The sequence below is a fragment of the Hyaena hyaena genome, unplaced genomic scaffold, assembly GCF_003009895.1.
Source record: "Hyaena hyaena isolate Hyena2069 unplaced genomic scaffold, ASM300989v1 scaffold_509, whole genome shotgun sequence".
Classification (NCBI taxonomy): Eukaryota; Metazoa; Chordata; class Mammalia; order Carnivora; family Hyaenidae; genus Hyaena; species Hyaena hyaena.
This window is the reverse complement of record NW_024081142.1, coordinates 1,409,666-1,416,286: the sequence shown is the minus strand read 5'-3', so window position 1 is coordinate 1,416,286 and position 6,621 is coordinate 1,409,666.

Below are 6,621 nucleotides of genomic sequence, written 5' to 3'. Positions count from 1 at the left end.
TAACTGTTTAATAGGTAATGGAATAGAGCTACTGCCTCATGGCGGGAAATAACCTCTCATGACCTTATGAAGTAAAGGTAAAGAACACCGGCAGAGAATGCATACATCCAGGAAGTGTCAGAAGACGAGAGAAAGGGAGGGAGGGAAATACATAGTCTACTGGTTAACACCTCTGATACCTTTGATGATATTAAGTCTGAAAACTTTCTGCTGTGCACTTTAAAAAGAATCTGCATCAATTAATACACTTAGGTAATAAACATTTATTTTATGCCTAGTATGTTGCAGAAACTGTTCTAGGCAGTGAAAAAATACAGCCATGGGCAAATTCCCTACTGTCATTGAGTTACACTCCAGGGCAACCTACATCACCAACCTGAAAGGCCAATACTGATACCTCCATTTTTATGAGTAGGGAAATGACACAGGTTTTCTTGCATACTATGCTTGGCATGCCTGAACTGTCCAGTGTCATCAAGTGGCCCTGGTTTTGCATATTAGCATCCAAATGTATTTAAAGGCAGCTTTATAGACAAACCCAATCACTTTACACTGTATAGCCAGCAATTGATACTCTAATTCAAGCAAGTTTTTACCACTAGGAAAAAGGTCTATTTAAAAAATACATACATACATATACACATACACACATACGTACACAAAAAATAACTTCCTAATGTTTGCATTAATGTAGCACTATGAAGAGAATATTAATATGCCCCTGATTTTGCATGTTTTTATTAACTATTTTTCCATACTTTAAGTAGACTTCAAACTTGATTAATAATCAAGCTGGTTTTTCTATGAACTCCATTCTTTCTCTTAAAAAGTATTTCCATGGGCTTATTGGATTTTTGACAAAGTGAAAGTTTACTGGAAATATAGCAAGAGTTACATGCTAAAGCAAAAACATTTGGAAAATTTAAAATTAAACAAATATATGAGTGTTCAACCTTTACAGAATGAGACAGTACAAAAGGAAACGTTGTTTTAAAAAAAAGAAACCAAATTCAGTCCTCTTGAAAGATACTATAGACTTAATGATTAGATAGCAATTAGATATTAAGAACCACTTGATCTTAAATCCTTCAAAGGCTTGTACAAATTGGACCTATTAAACAGTTTGAGCATTTACATTTTATGCTGAATCGAACAGCTGAATTTATATAATTTAGAATTCATTAATGTTTTAATTCTATCCACCAGAATTAAATCTTTTGGATTCTGTTGCCTTTGGGTTTCACCAAACACTGAGTGTGGTGAGAAGAAAACCTGATCGAGGAGACTCAGGAGGCCTGGGTTAGGGTCTCACCATTGTTGTGTGACCTTGGACAGAGGTGTCATTTCAGCACTTTGAACTTCAGTTTTATCTTTCCATCTCAAAAGACCTTTTTAAAGATGGAATTAGGGGTGCCTGAGTGGCTCACTCAGTTAAACATCCAACTCTTGATTTTGCCTCAGGTCATGATCTCAAGGTTCACAGGCTCAAGCCCTGTGTGGGGCTCTGTTCTGACAGCACGAAGCCTACTTGGGATTCTCTCTCTCCTTTCTGCCCTTCCCTCGCTCCTTCCTGTGCACACTCTCTGAAAATAAACTTAAATTAAAAAAAAAAAAGATGGAGTAAATGTAGGTAAAACTGCTCTGAAAACTGTAAGAAGGCAGTCCTGTTGCGTCTGACTTATTACTACTATTACTCTGCTGCTCTCCCAGCACTGGAGAGAGAACACTAATCACAGTTCTCCACCTCAGGCTGAGGGGGTCATATCCCAGCGGCTACAAGTATCCTGTAACAGGCCAGACCACACGGATCCTCTCCTCGGTAGGTCGTGCAAAGCCGTCTAGGTGTTCTTCGGTTTCCAGCTAGTTGCTCTCTTAAACAAAATGAAAACTGGACTCACTGATTTGAAAGAACCAAGATTCTGTATGTGATTCACACTCCAGAAGCATTTAGTGTAAGCTACAGTACCAAAACCTTACAGAATCTCCTGATTTGGTGCATTTCTGCCAACTCTAGCCATTAGTTTAGGATTTCCTTGTATGTTCTGATAATTGCTATAATGAATTTATCCTGAACTATTTCTCTTATTGATCCCTTTTTGACCACAGTATTGAGGTGTCTGGATGTAGGGTGATCCTTATCCTTTCCCCACCTTATTTTCTCCCAAAAGAAAAAATACACCCCCCCCCAAAAAAAAACCCCTGCATTCACTTATGCAATCATCTCCATTAAAATTTTGTGCCTATTTTACCACCCATATCCTATCCTGCTCACCCAAGTGTCTTTTCTGCCATGGTTTGTTGATTATATTTCAAAAGCCCAAGCCCTTCTAAAGTCATTCCTTTGTCACTGTTGGCAATTTCACCAGATTTATCAATTTTGTTTCTTCCCCAATTTTCCCCCATGTTTTCACACAGGAAAACACTACATATTTGGGAGGCAGGACAGAGCCCCTGCTTTCGACCTTACTCTGCCACCACACTTATCCTTTCTCTTAGTCATTTGTCTGTGCCTCTAAATTCACCTACTTAGGTATCCTTGTAACAGAAATTGTTCATCCTTTTTGAAAAAGCAGGCTCCTCTGTTTTCATATTTACCCTCCACTTTTTAAACATCTCAATGCTGCTATGAAAAACAATCTCCTAGAAATTGTAGTATTAATACCGGTTGTATGATGATTAAGGATTATGATGTGTGTAATGGTATTGTGGTTTTGCTTTAAAAATGAGACCTTAACTGGGGGACGTCCGGGTGGCTCAGTCGGTTGAGCGTCTGGCTCCCGGCTCAGGTCATGATCTCACTGCTTGTGAGTTCAAGCCCCACGTGTGCTCTGTGCTGACAGCTCGGAGCCTGGAGCCTGCTTCCGATTCCGTCTCCATCTCTCTGTGCTTCCCCTGCTCACTCTCTCTCTCTCTTTCACTGTCTCTCAAATATAAAATAAAAACATAAAAAAAAATTAAAAAAAAAAAAGAGACCTTACTGAATTTATAGGTAAGATATAATCTCTGGGGTTTGTTTTGAAAAACTATGAGAAGGGGTGGTGAGGAATGATAGGGCCAGATTGGCCATACTGTTGGACCTAGCTGAGAAAAGTACATGAAGAGATCACTATACTCTTCTGTATGCCTATTTTAATATTCTCTACAATAAAATGGCAAAAAGTTTTTTTTTCTCTTCACCTGCTATAGTTTGAGCTACTCTCATAAGATCTAACATAATATGTAGATGACTTTTGCTATTTAAATATTACTACAAAACCAATGCCCAAAATACAAAATTACTATATACTATGGTATATATATTAACATTATATATACCAATATTAAATGCCAATGATAAGTGGTCATTTATTCTTTACCATGCACTAAGCCAGTAGGCATTGTTAAGATAATTTACATAAATTATCTCATTTATTCTTCACAATATGCTTCTCAGATAGTAATCACTAAAGGCTCAGAGGAGGTTAAGAAACTTGCCCCCCATATCATAAGGATGGAAATAAACAGTTCAAATAAATGTTCATTACCAGTTCCAAATATGAAGAATATAATTATTCCCACAATAACTCAAGCACAATGTTCACATTCATATTGATGTACTTCATTTCCAAATTATCATAAGCTATCAAGTAGACTTGGCCAGAAACAAGGTTGAAATCAGTTTACATTTACCTAGTTAATACTTGGTGGACTTAACAAATTTTATTTGCATTCACAATAAAATCAAGTATAATGCTAGCTGACTGCAGAGTCACTATTTACAGCCACAGGTGGAGGGGGGGAGGTAGCAAAGTTTAAAGGCAGCAGGTTTGGCCCCCTTAAAACAATCAATAGCTGTGTGCAACCATGGGAAATCTGGCCCTAAAGACGATAGTAATCAATCCCCTATATTAGACCATTGAATCCTGAGTAGTTCACATACACACACACAATTTAGTGATTATATATTGTATCAGCTTTAAAAAGGTTCATGCAATTGTGGATTTTAATGCAGCACAGTTCCTTAAAATTGTCATTATTTCCTTAATGGAACTAATGCATTCCTAAACATATATTTTCACAAATTATTTTTACTGGCTTTACCTAAAAAATTGGCTATTTTCTTCTGGAATATAACTGAATCCCAGGAAATAAAACTTGAGAATGCCTGTGTAAGGTGCAAAAAATTATTTTCAGTTCGTGCAACCTGCTGGCTTTTTAAAGAGTGTTTCTTTGGCATGAAAAGAAAACATAGGAGACATACAAATCTTTGCAGCTGTAAATTAACAAATCAGGGTACATGCTTCCTGAACACAGATCTCGCTAAATAAGAGTATGTTCACTAAAAAAACAAAAACAAAAACCCTCAGTCAATGGGACCAGAAAAGGCTATAAAACGTTTTTTAAAGAAATTTCAAATCGATTCACTGTGTTAACAAATCCAGTAACAAATGTCTTTATACAATTTCTTTAAAAGCCAGGTCCTTCCCCTAGCATATGGTAAATTCTTTTATTTACAAAAGCGCACATACACAGAATCTCAGGAAATTGAGGTATTAGAAAATTGAGATATATTTATACAGCAGAGGTAGTAATGAAAATCCATAACTAAAAATGAGCTTATTTCTTAGCATTATAAAAACTTTACATTATGACCCCTACATCGTTCACATTTTCTTAAGTAGTATAAGATAGATTTTGGCACTTTGGTGGTCTTTGTTATCCCTAGGTCTTTTGACAATTAAACATTGCTATCAAACATTTGCTTTGAGCTTTCTCCAGCAGTGTTAACAAGCTGTACCAAGCTCGGCATTCTTTGGCCAGATGTTTTCCACCCCTACTTCTGCCCTTTTGATGAATTAAACGAACTAGTTGACCAGCTAGAATCAAGGGTGACACACAACATGGCCAGAGAACACAGCAAAACTAATCTTCTCTCAAAAACAAAAAGACACTTGCCTTTCCATCAGTATGAATGATCTTCCAGAATTAAAGTTAGTATAAATATGATACGTTTGACTACTGGTAAAATGAGAAATGACAAATCTCATTTAGGGATGAAATGACTTCAAATTCATCTCAAATGAGAAATTATTGGGTTTAACAATGTAAAATATTTTATCACTGAAAAGACAGGACAGTCTCATCAAAAGCTAATTTTTGGCACTTGAATTTGTGCATCTCTGCAACCCAGAAAACGTCCGAAGAAAAACGGAAAGGGCTGCCTTTCTCAGAAGGGCTAGATCACAATGGGGGCAAGGAGAGAGGTGGTGTCAAACACTGTACTGATGCAACAGGCAATCAACAGAAACAGTGCGTTTATACTCTTGCTTAGAGATCATTTTTAATCATGACCCTTCCATTTCATAGTTCAATAAATTAGTAGTCTTAAAAATCCTATTGAAAAAAACTGCTTTCCTTAGTTACTACCACTTAAATATTATCTAAAGCTATGCTGTCCAGTAGCCACTAACCACATGTGACTTTAAGTTTCAGTTAATTAAAATTAAAAATTCAGTTCTTCAATCATAGTAGCTTCTCTTCAAGGGCTCACTAGCTACATGTGACTAGTGGCTACCATACTGGAGAGCACAAAAAACATTTTCATTATTGTAAAAAGTGCTATCGGATAGCACTGATCTGAAGAAAGTGCAGTGTGCTATATGCTCATGAGATTTTTCACTCTTCTTGAAAGTTGTTTAAAAATATCACTAAATCTCTGGGCTACATATGAATAGTGATCTCTGCTCACAGCTATCACAGGATGGTATCAACTTTCTGATCACCATTCAATTTATGAGGTACTCAGGAGTTCCACGTAAGACTCAAGGAAAACATGAACAAGATTATTTTCACTATCTGACCATAAAAGAACAAAGTGAAGACTGCATGGATGATGAAAGTAACTCAGCACTCATATTTAAAACAGATCTTTCTTCTACTAATATCCATAAATCTTGAAATGTAAAAGCATGCATAGCTACCATTTAAAGCTTCTCACAAGAATGGGGCAAATAGCCCAGATATTGCTCTATTTTACTTTGGTGTCTTAGCAAGAGGGGAAAAAACATTACTTAAGTACAAACCAAAAAAACAGTAAATTAAAATAAAAAGTCTTAGGAATAAATTGCTACCAAACTAGGACAAAAAACCAAGTTTTGGTTTCATGCATGCAAAAATGCTCTCATTTGTATTGATATCTGATATCTGAGCGGACTAACTTTGAATGCCTTTGGGAAAATCAAGTTCATGTTGTTATTTTCAAATTTACTTTGTCAGAACACAAAGTAGATAATAATTATATATCACTTCTTCCAAATAATTCTTGGATGGGAGGCACGAAGTGGGAAGCTGAGTGGATTGCTTGTTTTTTTTTTTCTTAGTAGGTAAAAGCAGAACAACTCAATCATAAAATGCACACAGCTGTATCTAAAAGAAAAATGCAAACACAACTTAACCAACTTTATTTGACTGCATCTTATTTAGACAGCTTGCACATTTCAAATCCCATTAAATCTCTCTCTCCAAAAGGATATGGGACAATAGAAGAAAATTATGCAGCAATATCCAGTCATCAAACAGCAGTCCAATATTTTGAGATACACGTGATATTTTATAGATACTCAACTCATATCTGACGTCAAT